This window comes from Strix uralensis, chromosome Z, assembly GCF_047716275.1.
Source record: "Strix uralensis isolate ZFMK-TIS-50842 chromosome Z, bStrUra1, whole genome shotgun sequence".
Classification (NCBI taxonomy): domain Eukaryota; kingdom Metazoa; phylum Chordata; class Aves; order Strigiformes; family Strigidae; genus Strix; species Strix uralensis.
The window spans coordinates 84,786,198-84,805,679 of record NC_134012.1 but is presented as its reverse complement, the minus strand read 5'-3'; positions in this window follow the sequence as shown (position 1 = coordinate 84,805,679).

Genomic DNA, 19,482 nt, shown 5'->3' with positions numbered 1-19,482 from the left:
TCAGAAACTGTCTGTTCCCATAGGCCAGAAGATGAACCAGTGGGGAAGGTCGGCCTTGCTGAACAGAAAGCTTTGTCTGGAACTCAAGAAAAAAAAGAAAGAGTTTATGACCTTTGGAAGAAGGGGCAGGCAACTCAGGAGGCCTACAAGGATGTTGTAAGGTTATGCAGGGAGAAAATGAGAAGGGCCAAAGCCCAGCTAGAACTTAATCTGGCTACTGCTGTAAAAGACACTTAAAAATTTTTCTATAAATACATTAGCAACAAAAGAGAGGCTGAGGAGAATCTCCATACTTTATTGGATGTGGGAGGAAACAGTAACAAAGAATGAGGAAAAGCTGAGGTATTCAATGCCTTCTTTGCCTTGGTCTTTAATAGTAAGACCAATTGTTCTCTGTTCTCAGCATGCTGAGCTGGAAGACAGGGACAGGCAGCAGAATGAAGCCCCCATAATCCAAGGGGAAATTATTAGTGACCTGCTACACCACTTAAACACACACAAGTCTGTGGGTCCAGGTGGGATCCACCCAAGGGTACTGAGGGAGTTGGTGGAGGTGCTCACCAAGTCACTTTCAATCACTCATCAGCAGTCCTGGCTAACTGGGGAGGTCCCAGTTGACTGGTAGTTAGCAAATATGATGCCCATCCTCAAGAAAGGCCAGAAGGGGGATCTAGGGAACTACAGGCCTGTCAGCCTGACTTCAGTGCTGGGAAAAGTTATGGACCAGATCATCTTGATCTATCAGCCAGCAGTGTGCCCAGAAGGCCAAGAAGGCCACCAGCATCCTGGCTTGTATCAGAAACAGTGTGGCAAGCAGGACTAGGGAAGTGATCATCCCCCTGTACTCGGCACTGGTGAGGCCACACCTTGAACACTGAGTACAGTTTTGAGCCCATCACTACAAGAAAGACATTGAGGTGCTGGAGCATGTCCAAAGAAGGGCAATGAAGCTTGTGAAGGGTCTAGAGCACAAGTCTTACAAGGAGTGACTGATGGAACTGGGGTTGTTTAGCCTGGAGAAAAGGATGCTGAGCAGAGACCTTATTGTTCTCTACAACTGCCTGACAGGAGGTTGCTGTGAGGTGAGTGTTGGTCTCTTCTCCCAACTAACAAGTGATAGGAGGAGAGGAAATGGCATCAGGTTGTGCCAGAGGAGGTTGAGTTTGGATATTAGGAAAAATTTCTTCACTGAAAGGGTTGTCAAGCATTGGAACAGGTTGACCAGGGAAGTGGTGGAGTCACCGTTCCTGGAGGTATTTAAAAGATGTGTAGATGTGGCACTTAGGGTCATGGTTTAGTGGTAGACTTAGCAGTGTTAGGTTTACAGTTGGACTTGATGACCTTAAAGGTCTTTTCCCACCTAAATGATTCCATGATTCTGTGATTCTATAATGTGGTTGGCAGAAGGGGAGGAGTCATCACAAGAGGAGAGTGAATAAATGTAGTACAGTGCTGGAGCTGAAGTCTAAGGGGAAGCAGTGTTGAAATCAGCGACAGAAGATTTAAAAGAGCCTAACAATATTTCCATGGAGCTTTTACTGCTAAATTTTAATGATTTGCTACCACTTCATAATCACTTTTCCTTGTGTCACTTGGAGTTAACTTCAGAGCTTATTTCCTGTTGTTTAAATCTGATGTAGATTCCTCATTATGTGTTGCATGGAGAAAAGGTGAGGCCTTATAAATTCAGATACTGCTCTTTATGCCATGTAAAGATTAGAATGGAAGAAATGATTGTGGCATGACTTTCAAATGTGTACCTAATGGAATTAAAGCCCTTCCCTGAGCAAGAGGAGTGATTTTTCCTTCAAATAAACACCCACTTATTTCACTGTCTTCTGGGGGAAAAGAAAATCAAACGTAAAGTGGAATAGGAAAGTACTTATTTTGAGTACTGTAAAGAGAACCAAGGAGCTCATCTGCAGATAGAGTTTAACCTTATATTCCTTACTTCACTGTCACTCAGTTTTTACTGGGAAGCTGTTCTGAAAAGCTTCTGCTGCAGCTAATAGAATGCAAATTGTAGTCTCAGTTACATTGGTATAAATTTGGAGTTACTTTATTCAAGCTTTTGCTAGAGTAGCAAGTGTAATACTGGCTGCTTTGTTACTATATATGAAGCCTAATAGTTATTAAATTTTGTGAGGTGAAAAAATTTTGAGAGTGAGGAAACATACTGCCTTCTGTGTCCAGAAATGGCAATGAAGACAAGGGTGTTTTTGTACATACTGGAAGAGTGGGGGCGTGTATTAGAACTGACAACCATTAAACAAACTACAAAAAGTGGCAAAATAAACAGTGTACAATAAAATTTTGGGGAGAGTGCAAAACCATGTAATTCCCTACTTAACCATACTTAGAACTAGCAACCCGTATATCAATTTCCCTCCCCCCCCTCCCCCCACTTTTTATTTTACGTGTTATGAAAGCTATATATGAGAAAATACTTGATAAACAGTGTCTCATCAAATTTGTGAGTGGCAGCTCTATGGAGTCTGTTTTCAAGGAAGTGCTTCAGAACTTTCATGCAGTTCACGATTTTGTGTATTTCCAAATGGGACTGCTCTGGAGACTAGAAGCTGACCTATATTTATGAGTAGAGATGTCTGGTGGTTACAGTGGTACAGGGAAAAAAGTATTAATTTAATATTCACATTATGTTTGTTTCTGTCTTCTAAAAAACAGAGGACCTCAGTGCTTCATGTTTACAAAAAACCCCAACCAAAACACAAAACTAAACCCACCCTAAGAAGAGAAACCTAAGGAGAAGAATAATAAATTAGATAGAGCCAACATCAGCTTGAAATTTGCCAGTTCCCTTTGTCTTTAACATATTCTCTCATGAAGTGTTTATAAGAAAATGTTAGAATGAGAATGGAATGGAATAAAACTTTGAATTTAGCCCTGCTTTGAGTAAGAGTTTGAACTAGATCACCTCCAGTGGTCCCTTCCACTCTAAATCCTTCTGTACTTCTACAAAGGGAAGGAGAGAAAAAGTGATGGTAGACTACTGCTCTCATAAGTGAGACCTCTGTCATGTTACTTATCAGAGAATGTAGTTTGAAAGAATGTAATTTTCACTTCTTAGTTTATGTTGTAAGCTTGCATTGTATCATAGAATCATAGAATACCAGGTTGGAAGTGACCTCAAGGTCCAACCTTTCTTGACAAAAGCATGGTCTAGACAAGATGGTCCAGTATCCTGTCCAGCTGAATCTTAAAAGTGTCCAGTGTTGGGGAACCCACCACTTCCCTGGGGAGTTTATTCCAGTGGCTGATTGTTCTTATTGTGAAAAATTTTCCTCTTGTGTCCAATCAGAATCTCCCCAGGAATAACTTGTACCCATTACCTCTTGTCTTTTCCATATGACTCCTTGTAAAAAGGGGAGTTTCCACCTTCTTTGTAGCCACCCTTTTAATACTGGAACATGGTGATAAGGTCTCCCCTAAGCCTTCTTTTCTGAAGGCTGAACAAACCCAATTCTTTCAGCCTTTCCTCATATGGCAGGCTTCCCAGTCCTTTGATCATTTTGTGGCCCTCCCTCTGGACCCTCTCCAGCCTGTCCACATCTTTTTTGTACAATGGGGACCAAAACTGAACACAGTATTCCATGTGTGGCCTGACAAGTACTGAGCAGAGTGTGATAATGACTTCTTTATCTCTCCTGGTGATACCCTTGTTGATGCAACCCAGTATCCTATTGGCTTGCTTTGGTCCTGCAGCACACTGGTCACTCATATTGAATGTGTCCACCACGACCCCCAGGTAATTTCCACAGAGCTGCTCCCCAGCCAGGTAGATCCCAGCCTGTGCTGCACTCCTGGATTATGTTTTCCCAGGTGTAAGACTTTACACTTGTCCTTGTTGAACTTTATAAGGTTCTTGTTAGCCCACTCTTCCAGCCTATTCAGGTTTTCCTGCAGGGTGGGTCTCCCTTATGAAATTTCCACTTCCCCACTCAGTTTGGTATCATTAGAAAACTTCATCAGAGTACACTTGATCCCATCATCCAGATACCCTATGAATATATTAAACAGCATTGGGCCCAATTATCTATGCCTGGGGTACCCTACTTGTTGCCAGTTTGAAAAGGAGCTATTTACCACCACTCTCTGGGTGTGGCCTGTCAGGCAGTTCCCCACCCACCACACAGACCAGTTGTCTAGACTGTCATGCATCAATTTCTGTAGGAGGAGACTGTGGGGAACTGTATCAAAAGACTTGGAGAAATCCAGGTACACAGTGTCCGCTGCTCGCCCTACATCAACCAAGGAGGTTACTTTGTTGTAGTAGGTGATCAAATTGTCAAGCATGATTTGCCCTTCATGAATCTGTACTGGCTTTTCCCAATCATGTGCTTCATTTGACTTGCGATAGCCCCCAGGAGGATTTGTTCCATAACTTTCCCAGGGATTGAAGTAAGACTAGTGGGCCTCTAATTTCCTGGATCCTCCTTGAAGCCCTTCTTGTAGATGGGGGTGATAATAGCTTTCTTCCAGTCTTCTGGGATGTCCCCCAATCTCCATGACTTCTCAAAGATTACAGAGAGCGGACTCACAATGATGTCAGCCAGCTCTCTTAACACCCTTAGGTGGATGTTGTCAGGGCCCATGGATTTGTAAGGGTCAGGCTCCTGTAATAGTTCACATACCACCTCTTCCTTCACTGACAGTGGGTCTGTGTTTGCATCGACCTGGATTTTTGTTCCTAAGGCCTGGGGCCCAACAGTGCTGGTAAAGACAGAGGTGAAGAAAGTGTTGAGAAGCTCTGCCTTTTCAGCATTGTTGGTGACTAAACCACCTCTCTTGTTTAACAGTGGGCTGATATTTTCCTTCTGTTTCTGCTTGTTGTTTATGTACCTGAAGAACCCTTGTAGATATGTTATGGTTTCCTAGAGGATTTATCTGAAGGCATTTCAGCCATAGGACTATAAAGTTACCTAAGTTATGTAGAGCTATGAGGTGATAATAGTATTTGTAAGGGAAATATGTTTTATTAATAACTGGGACTGAATATTTAGATAATTGTTAATTTACTCACTGAAGTTTGGGAAATTTGTCACAAAAGATGACTGGTTCAGGTCATTCAGATGACCTTCTGGGGTAAGCAGTTGTTCCACTTTAAAAGAAGTTTCAGTCACCCTCTCAGGAAGGAGAACTACTCTAGTCTGATTTAGACAGCCAGTCACGCCAGGGTCACAACAGACAACAACACAGTCCGAAATGTACTTTCTGAAAAAAGCTCCACACACTAAAATAATTTGAGATCAGCTTTCAGATGTTTCATAAGAAAAACTAAGGTTTAACTTCACCAAATAAATGCTTCATAATGAATAATGCACCCAGCTGTAGCTGTAAATACCATTTCCTCAACTGCTTAACTATTAATCCTTTTGACCAAAGTTTATGGTGGTGTGAAATGAAGCTTAATATTGCAAATATGAAATGTATAGTAAAATTATCCCCTTTTGTGAAGTTAGAAGAAATAAGCTTCTGAGGGATGTTTATGTACTGTGCTAACAGATTATAAAAGATTAAAAGGAAATTTTAATGAAGTGAAAAGCAGTCCTTGCAGCTTCTAACCTTCATGATTAGAGGAGCAGAAGCTAGCGGATTTGGGAGGATTTAGCAAATCAGGTTGATGGGCTAGGGAGATTACAACCTGTGATTGGAACCAGTTGCTTGTCTAACTCCTTAGATAATACATTTAGGGCTCCAGTTCTTTCAAGAACAATGAGGATGATATGGGCAGAAGAAATGTAGTCTTGAAAAGTCGGAGGCCTATTTTTATTAATCAAATAACAAAACACATGACTTGGGTCAAAACATAGTGTCAAACATCAAAACAGAAGAATACAGCATTTACATATATGTAAAGGGACATTGCAAGTCATAGGCTAATGCAATTTATTTTCTATACTTCAACAAAAATCACAGAAAAGAGGCTTAATACAATGCTTGGGACTTGAACTCTTCGTCATGTTTTAGGTGTGTTACTGTGATAGAAAAGAAACTTGGTCTGTAATACAAGTGTAAGTTGTATAAATTATTCAAAAGGAAATACTTTATGTAGAATATGTATTAGAGAATAGTGAAACCATCTGAAGAATCCAGAAGGATATTGAGGAGCAACATTCATAATTACTAATGAAGGAAAGTCAAAAAAGCTTATTACTGCCGTGATGTAATTTTTATAAAACTGGTGAAGGACCACAAAGAACGATTACAGAGCAGAATTATTTTGCTCCCCTTTGTTATTTGGATTATGCCACTCATCATCCATTTAAAGTAAACTCAAGTTCTGGGCAAATGTCAGTTTTGCAGATGGGCTTGTTTTCTATCCTTGCAAAATGCTTGAGGCAGCAGCGCCTCAAAATAACTGGACTTCCTCTAGCATCAGTGGAGCTTCCCATTTTCATGCAGTCTCAAGTGGTCCTGGGCTAAGAGCTCTGTGGAGAAATTTTTCACGTGGTACTTTCTATTTTCTATTTTAAATATCCATATTTTCCTGGTGTCAAGATGGATGAAATTATTTTTATAATATCATGCACTCAATATCATACAATCTCAGACCAGGTATTTGAACTTCCTTTTTGGAATGATTGCAGCTGTTGTTTTATGAACATTCTCATATCATGCTCTGTCTCAGTACAATCTATTCTTCAAATTCTAAACAAGAAAAAGTATTTATCAAACAGAATTTAGAGATCCTCTTAGGTTTTTATATTTGAAGAGTCATTACAAACTCTCATAAAAAGCAGAGCATTAGACTTGGAGCAGATTAATTGTTTTACTCTGACACATGGAATGAGCAGTATGATTTGGTCTGGACATCTTTATAAGCTCTTCTAGTCCCTCAAAGTAGCTAGGTAACTATGGTTTTAGCCATCTTTAGATACCTAAGTCATTAGGTATATGTCACTAGAATTCTTAATTCTCAGCTCAACTGATAATAATATATCATTTGAGTATGTGCTATTCAAGTAGTACAAAGGTATCTAAGGACTGATGTTGTCCATGCAGGCCACTTGGAACTATATTTAAACCCAAAGTCTTAGAGGCCACCTGCAGTGATTCTCAGATGAGGCATTCCCTGGTCTATCATACATGTGAAGACAATCCCGGAGAGACTCAATAAAGCAGGAGTGGTCAAAAACAAGAAAGTGGTCAAAATATGAACTAGACTTCGCATAACTTCACTCATGGCTAAGGAGTTGTCCCAGAATGCAGAAGGCCATTGCTGAAATTCCTGGTTTCTGGTTTTGCAGAATGGAATTAAATCCCTGTTTCCCAGAACCTAGAGATTTTCTTAATCACTGGAATATAGATTTTGTTTTGTGCCCAGTTAATACTTTTTAAAACTTTAGAAGAGGAACTTGAGTGATCTACTTTGAAAAAAAGAAGCAGTGGCAAGAAGACTCATCTGGGATAGACATTCAAAGCACCCATTTGGAATATCAGATATGGAAATGAAAACAGTCTTGCCATGGTCCAATAAGGTACTACTTTCTGAGCTGATAGGTACTTGTAATGTTTTCCTTCTTAAGTTTGGAAGGTGGGTACCTAATTTCAGGAATGAAGAGACTGATTACCATCAGATGATGTCTGGGTAACAGTGGAATCTCCCTTGGCCAGATCATTTTTGTAATAACATCCCACACCTTTCCTCATTGTTTCACTCCTGGCTAGCTTAGATGGCTTCAAGGGGATTCCTGCTTTTGCTGAACCTAAACTGAAGCTGTACATCTAAATACTTTTTGCATTGGAAGTTTAGCAATCAGCTAGTGAAATCGCCTCTGTTCCAACTTCTACAGAAGCACTGAGAATGTTGTTCTAAACCCGAGACAACTATATTGTGTTTTCTAGGATCATCTGTAGTCTAAACATCAAATAATGAATATTAAACTATTCCTTATGATAGATTTGCAGACTGTTGAAAATACAGTTTTGAAATCTGCTTTTACAGGATTGGAAGAGTGCAAGGAAATTGGTCTATAGCTTAGGGCTGGAGGGAGTTATAGTTCAAGTTATAATTTCTGTTGATTGACACTCTAGTGAATTATTTACCTATTGACTTTCAAAAGTGGTCTGTCTATAGACTAGGGAAATACATCATTTCTACTCATCACAGTTGAAATTTGGCAATCCAGCATAAGGAACAAATAAATAAGCTTGCACTAATAGGAAACAGCTTTAGAACTATGATTTGACCAAATAATTCAAAGGAAAATTTTATCTCCACATTTGCTTGAGGGAAATGTAGCTCAGACAACATTGCAGACCTGAAGAAATGTCCAGAAGCTTGTCTGATGTTATTCTGGCTGTATTAGCCAGTCCGAGCAAAGATATTACATATCTACAGACTTGTCTGGCTTACATTCTTACACCATCCTGTGTGAAGCAACATTATTATTGCAGAGGAGGGCAACGAAGCTGGTGAAGGGCCTGGAGAATAAATCCTATGAGGAGAGATTGTAGGAGCTGGGACTGTTTAGTTTGAGGAAGAGAAGGCTGAGGGGAGACCTCATCACTCTCTACAGCTACCTGAAAGGACATTGTAGAGAGGTTGGTGCCGGTCTCTTCTTACAGGTAATTAGTGACAGAACAAGGGGGAATGGCTTTAAACTCCAACAGGGGAGGTTTAGACTAGAACATTAGGAAAAAAATTTTTCACAGAAAGAGTGGTCAGACAGTGGAATAGGCTGCCCAGGGAGGTGGTGGAGTCACCATCCCTGGATGTGTTTAAGGGTCATTTAGATGAGATGCTGGGGGATATGGTGTAGGGGAGAACTTTGTAGAGTAGGGCTGATGGTTGACTCAATGATCCCAAGGGTCTTTTCCAACCTGAATGATTCTATGATTCTATGATTCTTATTAAGCTACATGCATGTATGTAAAATGCACTTTTTCAAGTAATGGAGATCACATGATATTCTCTTCATTTCAGTCCTAGAAGAATCAGCATGAATGAGCTTACAGTGATTTTTCATGAAGTCAGAGGGTTATTACAACTAGTATTGGAGCTAACCAGTTCAGTATTTTGTTGGGGTCTGTATGTTACATGATATATGTTTTACAGATGTATATAAAGTAAAGTCTTCCTGTCTTTGCCTACTGATGTCACAGTATTCTACTTAAGCATTCAAAGCAACTAATAAAGCTTGATCCAGTGGAGTTCCTTTCATATTCAAGTAATGCTATTTGAATTTAGCACAACTTCTTTTAGCTTGTCAGTACTGAAGGCAAGGGACATAATACATGCTGTTAAAGGCAACTGCAAAAGTAATTTGTGGTCCTGTCTGCTCAAAGATGAGGTTACGTTTGTCAACTTCTTTTCTACAAGACAGTTAAACTTATAGGATATAATGGTAGGAGCAGGCTTCTAGAATAAGTTGCTACAATATTCTGAACAAACTGTGCTGGAGAAGATAATTGAAGAATCTTATGAAGATTCACCTAAATGGGTTTCATTTTGTCCCTGTTTATCTTTCTGATTTCTCTGTGAGATTAGGTTTGACACTGTAAATTGGATAACAGTGGAATCTGGTTGAAAGTGTTTCACTGGCTCTCCTGTTTAGACACTTGATGGTTTGGATTTCATTGTAACCCTTCCACTGAACCAGATGTGTTCTCAGCCTGCTTTGGTTTTGCTGTGAACTTTTATACAATTCCTGAGATAAGGAATAGCTGTTGGTATTCTTTTCTTCCTTGCTGCTAATCTCTGAAGTATGAAAGCAACTTTTTCTTAACACTGCACATCTCAGGTCTTTATGGCCACCTTTTTTCCAGTCAAAGCAGCAGTTGTTTGCCAGCCTGATGTCTTTTGCCCACCCCCAATGAAGACTACTAAAATATGGACCAACTGGGAGAGCCCAAAGGTATCCATATACTCTATCGGGGTGAATGACCATTTGAATGGCTTTGATGATTGTTCCGCTCATAACCGGATGGATGATGTTCTGATATTCTGAAACAAGTTCAGGTCTTGCTGCTGCTCTCCCCTGCATATTTTGCATACAGTTCATTATCCTTCTGATTTGTTAATTTTCCTGTAGTTTTGCCCCTAACATACCTTATTAGCACAGAAATTACAAAATACTTGTTTTAGCCACCCATGAAATATATCGTGCTTTGAGGTTCAAATGTGACTTCTACTATGAACAGCTTATAGAATGATGTAAAAATAAATCATAGGCTGATTTTTAAACCAGTAAAACTGTTGCATTTGGACACATTTCCATATTTCTTGTCTGGGTTTTTCACCATGGTTGAAAGATTGGTTGCAAAATCTGCAGTGGAACTGACCTTTTTCATCTCTGTCCCCACAGTACTTTAATCAAGGAACAATTGGGATGGTGTAGCTTTAAAAAACAAATGAGGAAATCCCCTCTAAGCATGTTTTATTTAAAAAGATGTAAAAATATCACTGCAAATTAGCTATGCCATAATAATTTCTCCTTTATAATAAGAGGAATGAGAATGTTTTCATGGTAATGAGCAGTTTGGACTGACCTGATATTCAAGTTCAGATGTGTGTTAAGACGTTGGTGGAGCTAGACTCCATCAGACCACTATGGCTTAATCTTAGAGCTTGGTGGAGCTCTAACAGCATTTTAAATAAAGAAAAAGGTAGCTTGTGAAGCTGGAGTGCTCAGTGTTTAGGGAAATGTGTGAGCTGTGGCTTGCAGGGACTCTGAGTCCCTAAAGATTTAGGCTCCTCAAACACTAAAACAGTGCGGCTGGCTGTCTTGCCTTCACATGCAGTGGCACTTTTTACTGATGTTACTAAAGAAGAGAAGGCATATCTTTGGCCATTTGACATGTGTAGGAAATCTGTTGGTGAAAGTGTGCATTTCTGCTTTTTTGAAAAACAGGGAGAATGTTAATTTCAGCCTTTCTTGTGAAATCCAGCTTCAAATTGAGACAATCTTTCCTTTTACTCCTGACCCATTTTTCTTGATGATATGGACTGTTGCTGTCTGGGAAAAATGGATATACTAAAACTTCTAAAGTGGCTAAAAATACTAGGATGCCAGTTTAACCTTTCATGATGTTTATATTGTGGTTTTGTAGATCCTGATTTAGGAAAGGAACAAGAAGTAAAGCTGTTTGGATAGTTTCATAACAACTTAATTCATAAACCAAAACCTCTTAGATAGTATTGTGCCATTGGGAGAGATGGTTTTACATCTTGGAAAGCAGGGTTTTATTATTAGCTAGCATATAGTGTCCAAAAGGATCTATAGCCAGATTTTGAGCTGTATAGAGTGGCTTGGATCATTTTGACTACTTGAACTCATATAAGCAAAAGAAAAAGGAAACAAAAGGAAAATGGAATGCTATTTTTTTTCCTTGAAGTGAGAGGATTATGTCATGATCATTCATTTTTTCCTGCCTTAACCTTGTAGTTTAGAAGGGAGGGAGGCAAAAGAAAGAAGCTGAAATAATGGTTAGTAATTTGAATAAGCTTTATTTCTTTTCTTTTATCTAACATGATGTTGCAATTTTTAGATAACTCCATGAATCATAAAAAGAAGTTAAAGTAATTATTTGCTTGGCTCTAGTTATGCAATTGTTCATGATGCTGGATATTATGAGGTCAGTGATTAATATTAGTTTCAGGAGTTGTGAGCTACAACAAAACTGCAGTCAGCCACTGTGCAAGTTGTGCAAAAGTGCACCGGTTTGCCATTCAAAATCACTGCATGAGCCTTGCCAGTGGAGATTTCATGTTTGTATTCAAAGAGGAAAGGTCAGTGCTTAGTGTTCACCACCAGAGGTCTTCAAAGAACATATTACAGATATTTTTCCAGTGGCTGAAAATGAGAGATACATTTTACAGTCACTACTGACAGAACTACTTGGAAGTAATTTACTCAAGTGCTTCAAGTCATTATTTGTCTGAGACACAGAATTTGTGCCTGACAGAAATGCAGCTTTGCATGTCTGTCTGCATGGGTCGTTTTCTATTCCCCTGCTTGATGAGGCAGAGATTTTGATAGTGAGAGTTAACAAGAGTTTCTGATTATTTCTTGAATATATGTAAACAGAAGGAAGATTTCAGCAAGCAAAGTTTTGTATTCCCTCAGGGGCCAGCTGAGGGATGCTGTGGGCAGGAGTGAGTGGAGAGGACAGAGGTGCCAGGGGTGACTTGGCCCTACTGGCACCCTCCCTTGTGGAGGAGGTTCTCCCAAGCCAGGCTCTCCTGCCTTTACAGGACTCACAGCCCTCCCAATGCAGAGCCTGGGTGACCCTTCTCGACAGTCAAACTTCTCCTAGCCTTGAGCTGGAGCTCTCTCTGTGGGTTAGGGTGCATAGGTTGGTATTTTGGATCTGCCTTCCTGAATACCATAGGACAAACATATTTCTTGGGCTCCCTTTATACCTCTCTCCCATGCTTAAGAAAGAGATAAAATATCTGGCAAAGTAATTAATTTTCAAAACCTATTTTTTTCCCTTTTTATTGGCTTTATATTAGCATGTGCTGACCTTTTACAGCATGATAATGCATGGGAGAGACAATTGTGTTTGTTATGAAATAAAGTCCCAGTGAGATTGTAGGTCTTTTAAGCTCACCTGAATAAAGTCAATACATGAATTGAAAGAAGGTGTTACAACATGTAAAGACTTACTGCTTATCATGTATTCATAAAATATGTCATATTTTCATAAATGGAGACTGATGGATTTATTTATGAGGTTTTTTCATTGTTAATGAATGAAAAAGCAACAGGGAATGCTCAAGAGTGTGTGGGATTCCTGTTCTCCATTTGCCATCTTTGTAGATGGAAAAGGTCATTATTTTGGCTGTGAATATACAGCTGAGTGTTTATTAGAGATGGGAGAAAAAAGAGATGGAGCCTAGATACTGTTGTGCTTGGTGATATGGACATCCTGAAGAAGAGGAGACTTGCAATGTTAGGCTCCAGTTCTGTTACAGATGAGAACAACCTCCTCCTTACCTCTCCCACCTCCTGTTAAAGCCAGAGAAATGTCACATGTGGCAGTGGGTCCACCACAATGAGGAATTTTTAGCAACATGGAATGAAATAAAAAGAAATGCATGATGGACAAAAACTTCCACTTTCATTCAAACCCCTATTTTACTGGCTTCAGTCAGTGTTCACTCTGTCACTGAGCATGTCTGGACATAGGGCATGGCTGTCTCTATTGTAAGGGTCTTCTGTTTCGATTTTGTTAGAGAAATGCTCTTCTAACCCAGAACTTCCCAAATATGTATTATTGGCTTCATATGAGGCTTTGATGCAAGCACAGGGTAACAATTTTACTGGCTGTATTTTGGAATTTGGGAACTTTTAAGTGCTACTTACATGGGTTGTTTCTAGTATAATGAAAGCCTTAGAGGAAGCATTAGCCTTCAGCTATAGAACTGACACATTCTGGAGTTGGATGTAGTCCCTGATAAAGAGAAAAGCCAAGCAAGCTGTCATACTGTGGCTGAAATTTTTGGGAACAGTTTTGATGCAAGTTTGGGGACAGTTCCTCACAGACCAGGCAGTTCATGAAAATATTAAGTTGGTGTGTTTCATCTCATCCGTGACTGAATACCTGGAGGGAGTAAAACGTTAGAAAATCAAACCACTTTCCATTTAGTGCTGTATACTGAGAGACTTGATAAATGTGGTACTAATTGATTTTTGTTCTTTCAAAAAAAAGTCAAGAAGTATGGTTTGTCTAGTGGGCAGCAATGAAACATGAATAGTTAATAGGTACCTGGTATATTTGGTATGCTCTGTTTTTATTTTGAGAAGAGAATTTGTTATTATTCAGGAGCAAATCCGAGACTTATGTATTGTTTAAAATTTTATGTTGCACTGGTGAAGTTCTTTCTTCTTGTAGAACACACTTTGAGTTAGCTTGGTAAGACCATTCTTTAGCTTGCTCTGCCAAGCCAAATCCAGGTCTATCTCTGATATGGTAAATGAAATCTCAGAACCACTAATACAAGAGCCACATTGTGCAAATGTGTCTTCTGAGGAAATCTACAGAGTCTGTCCATATAGGACTTATCAGTAACAAATACCAACATTTTCCCTGTGGCAGATATTTTCAGACAGCTGTGACTGGTAACAGTTCTCTGAAATCCTCAAAATTTACAATAGTTTTTAATTGCATCTGACTGGCATGTTATAAGAAAATATTAGTTCAACTTTCCTGTACTAATACTGCTGGAAGCAACCTCAGTCCTGGTGCTTTTTTGGGGATGGTTTCTGTTAAATACATTAGTAAAACCAGTAAGTAAACAATATACTAAAATAGGGGTCAGAAAATTTTAAAAAATATTCACATCTGTATAGAAAAAAAGATATTAAATGGAAATGCCACAGAACATCAGGTTTTAGATGTATCTGACTTGATAGAAACTCTTAATACAGCTTTGTAATCATGTAGTTAGAAATAAGACACAAAAACCCCAGTGGGTATTTAAAAAATCTTAGATTGAAGCAGGTCCCATCTTCCTTTCTTTCTGTTCTTAGCTCTAAAAGAGTTAGCTGCTGGGTATAAGGAAGGAAGGAAGACACTGAAATATGTTCTTTCTCCTCTATTTTAGCCTCTAGAAACCAGGCTTGTGTGAATGTAGTCAGTACTTGTGTCCGGATAACACAGGTATGAAAGGGTTGAAATAAGGAAGACAATTAAGTTAGTTCAACTTCTTTGAAAACAAGTCCAGTGGAAGACAGAGACACTAGAAGAACTGAATAAAAATTTTCAGAATTAGTTTACTGTTGGAAAAGACCAGCCTTAGGAATACCCAAAATCTTTAATGAGAATGTCTTAGACACCCCAATGAATCATCAAATGCAAAGCATAATCTGTATTTAATTAAGCATTCATAGTTCAGATTCTCAAGGAATTCTTCAGTTTTGTCCAAATAACAGATAATAATAATTTTGTCTTCCTTACGGACAGAGATAAAAATTCAAGAAACTACTGTAGTCTCATATGATGTGAAGGTATATAAATCCTGTGCTGTTTTGAACACCAATATGTAGCCATGGCAGTCCAATGAAGTTTGACATCCTGGGGACTGTGGTCCTCTCTATGAGGATTGATGTGCAGGTTAAATGCCTATTCTGTAATTATAAGAGATGCTGATAAGTAACTGCATACAGCTTCACATGTTCATTTGTTTAAAACCTGACATTTTTGTTTTCAGCAAGGAAGAACATTCTGAATAGAAGCAAGGTTCTTGGTAATATAAATTTCTTCCATAGAGTGAGGAAATCTTATTCCTAAAATGAGTTCAGGGGTTTTGCCCTCCTTCTGTCAGGAAAAGGTTTCAGAACATATTTCTTTGACAGATCAAAAACCTTGTTTTCATTTTAAGACTTAATTTATTCACAGTTAGTTTATGCAGATTTATTCCATTACAGGATGTGATCTTGTAAAATGCTGAGTGCTGTATATGAGAAACCAGGCACATCCAACTTCCTTAACTGAATTATGTCCAAAGAAGAACCAAATACAGAAATGGAGAGAGAATCTGATTGGCAAAGAAAGGTATATCTTGGAAGTCAGAAAGGGTAGGAATAAAATGAGACTCATGAGAATTTAAGCTAAGTTTAGCCTTACAAAGGAAACTAAAGCAGATAGTAATTTTTTTTTCTTTTCTTATAGCTACATGAAAAGAGAACAAGGAAAGAGCAAGTGAGGATACTGGGAAGCAAGGATGGGCCAAGACTAAAGACACTCTGGGCAGGAAAAAGTACTTGAATAACTTTCTTTGCAAAAAAGAATCTGACCTAGTATTAAGATGAAGGTGAACTAGTAAGGGACTTGGAGGAAGCCATAAATTTTATCAGTATGTGAGGGAAAGAGGGATTCAACTGCCTAAGAAGGAGGGAACCTGATTAGCTCCATCCCACAAAAGTGAGGGATATTGGTTTCGTTCCAGCAGCATTATTGTGGTCTAGCATCCCAGGACTAAAAAATGGATTATCCAGATAAAAGTGAAGGGTGGAGAAGTGTTCCAGGTTTTTACAGCATTGTTATATTATTTCAATATTACTTTTTAAGAAAAATTTTGAAGGGCATAATGATTGAAGACAAATAGATCATAATTCACCCCATTTTCTGTTTACCAAAATGCTCACATTGTACTAGCTTAGTGGTTTTCATGTTGAAATGATTCACTGAAAACAAGAAGCCTGCCTACTTTTCACTGAAGTGTTTGATATAGCAACAGCTATGATGTTATTAATTAAGCTAGAGGAGAAGGAGGTTAGTGTAGGAATTGTAAGACTTAGGTTAGCACTGGTAGAAATGAGCCTAATATGTTGATAGGATCTCTGAAATGAATATTTGCTCTGAAGGACTTTCCCAAAGGTTGAATCTTACAGTCAGTGTCATTTAATATTTTCATTAATGATTAGCATTGAAAAGCAAAAGAATTATGATAATTTTTTGAGACAAAATTGGGAGGAATTATCAATATAAGAATCAGTACATGACACAGGAAATACCTACCGTATTTGAGTAGTGGAATTACAGAAATAAGATAAATTTTATTAATATGGTTTGCAAGGTTGCACATGTAGGTGATACCGTAAACTGGGGTTTCATGAACTAGAGAGAAAAAAACTGATATATTGTTTAATCATATAATGACTGTAAGACAGCAGTTGGCTATTGCTTTTGAGGAGAGAAAACAAACAAAAAAAAAGGTGAATGTGAGTCTAAAATATAAAGCAAGCTGTCTTTATATATACACAAGATGAAAGTAATTGAGATTATTAACAGAAATGCCCAAACCACTAATAGTCTTTTGGATAATTGTGCTTGCTGTTCAGTCACCTGTGTTTGGAAAGCACAGTCTCAACTTGGAGAAAGTGTGTCAAATGTCTTCTAAGGTAATCAGGGGAACAGAGAAGAAACTGAGATTTTGCTTAAATTGTCAAAATAAAGGCAAAGAGTTACAACACACTACAGAAATGATAGAAAGGTTTAAAAGATTTTTCACCTGGAAACGCATTCTGGAACAGGAAGTAATATTTACATGCGTGCCCTGAAGTAGTCAAGAATTAAAAAAAGTTTCCAAATTTCTTATAGATGGTACTGCTGTTCTGTCTGTGTTTTACTGGCCTTGCTTTTCTTACCAGTATAGCAGTACTTCAGGTGGTTTTCCCGTTGAAGTAACGAAAGCAAGAAACATAGATTGTTTCCAAACAGAGAATTAGGTTATTACAGAATACGATTGCTTTTAGCTGTCTCTGTCACTTAAGCACAGGAATTTAGGTGGTACGTAAGCTGGCTGGACGTGACACTAAATGTACAAGTAAAAGTTGTATCTTAACGTCTGAATCTTGTCTGAATTTTGACAAGTTAACTTCACTATATTATGTGGCTGGACTAGGCTATATCATGTCTTCTTCATCAATTTATTAGATGATACAATTTGTTTATGTGCATTTCACCCTGAAATGCGTCCATGTTGTTGCTCAGTGACTATTCGACATTTTCTAAGGTCAAGGTGTTGTGGTGCAGTACTGTTAAGTCTATAGGACAGCAGAAGTGAATTTTCCCTGAGCTGCATGCATTGGCCAGAAAGACAAAAACTAGGAAATGGAATTGGCAACATCATAATTGAATGAGGGAACAGCCTGGATTTCTCAGTGACTAATAGTGGCATAACAGCTGCTAAGTTGTTAAAGTTGTACCTGAAATGACCTTACTTATATAAGCATGGTTTTTAGGAAAATTTTATGGAAGGGAAATCTGGAAATTAGAAATGTGCGGTTAAATAATATGCAAAACTCTGCATAGTCAGGGTGTTATTGTTTGAGAAGTAATATGGTACACTGTGGTCCTGTAATGAAATTACAAAGATGAGTATATATGGACATACTTGGACCACAGAGGTTTCTGAAACACACCAAAATAAATCCAATAAAGTGCAAGTCAACTCCCAGAGTGGCTTTTCCAGGGCTTCCTGTAACTGTTATATTTATCTTTCTAATATTCAACTTCATTGCCATGGCCAAAAAATTGCTCAGAAATATATCTGAAAGTAAAAATTAAAGGGACTCTTATTTAATTCTTATCCTGTTTAGTCAGCCAATTTATTTCGACACAGATAATCCTGTCATTTTCGTATACTCTTCCAGCTTTTAATTTTTGACAAATCTGTATTCTCTTTGTTCTGTTGCTTTCCTCTTATTCCTCTGGCTGGTGCTTAAGAATCAATCTCCTTTAACATCATCTCTTTTTCCTTATTTGAACTCTTTCACATTTCCCTCTCCTTCCCTCCCTATTCTTAGTGATTGAATGATATAAATCATTGTGAGAGCTTTTGCTAGCTTCTCTTTGCAGGCAACTCCCAAGCTTACCTCTTCACCCCATTCTGTCTCTCTCCATTTAGTTTCACATTTTGGCCTGTCATTCTGAATGTCCTGATCTCAGTTCAAACCCAATATTCTGAAAGCGAACTATCTTTGGGTTTTTTTAGATTATCGGTGTTGCTCAGCTCTTCATCCTAGCTGGTAGTTTCCTTACTTCTTTGGTGATTTAGACTGTGGCATGTGTCCTTTTCCAGCTGCATTTGTGCTAACTTGAAGAACTCACCTGTCCCCAACTTTCTTTGCTGAAAGTTTCTATCTTCCCCACATCAAATTGGTGAAGACTTTTTGAATATATTACTTAGTCTCAGTCAGAATAAACCAGGTTATTTTAAACAGTGAATTTCACGTGGAACTGTGTTGAGGAAAAATCACATGAACATTTCATGTGGATGCCAGACTGGTCCATGACTCTTTCAGAGATCAATGCTGAGCAAGAAGGAGTTGTCGTGAGCAGTACTAGTAGCTAGTATCAGTGTGTATTCAAAACTATAGCAATGGGATCTTCAGATCAAGATATCACCATGTTGGAACAAGGGTTTTCTTGTATTTCTTTTCTTCACTATTATGGTCAGAAATATGTGACAGCTTCACTTTAGTTTATTAATCTCCTGTTGTGTAGAGTAAATTGAAAAAAAAAAAACAAACCCCAAAAAAACCAGAGGGACAAGTAGCATCCACAGCCTGGAGTAAGGAACTGAAGGGGAGGGTTCAAAGCCTTCAGCATTTTGACCAGTGCCAGCCTTGACCCTAAACTAAGCACCAGGGAATCCTCCAGAAATGGAGAGTCCTAAAGGTGTCACAAACCTATTTGTTTTACTGTCCAGGATCACACTCTTCTCTGTGTTGGGTTTGCAATGCAGTATCTTCTTTTGGAGCTAGATATGTGAGGTTTATCTATATAGAAAGATAAAAAAGAGTTGATCTTCTCTTTTAAACTGGTGAGAGAAGGGATGACACTGTTTCTGTGTGCTTCACACCTCAGCAGCTGAGTAGCTCACCCAATGTCTGAGTGGCTTATGCTCAATTCTCTGACTAAACAGATTCAGACCCCCATTTCTCACTTTGCCCTGATCAGCAGAAAGTACATATTTCATTCTCAAGCTATTCCATGGAAAGAAAAATA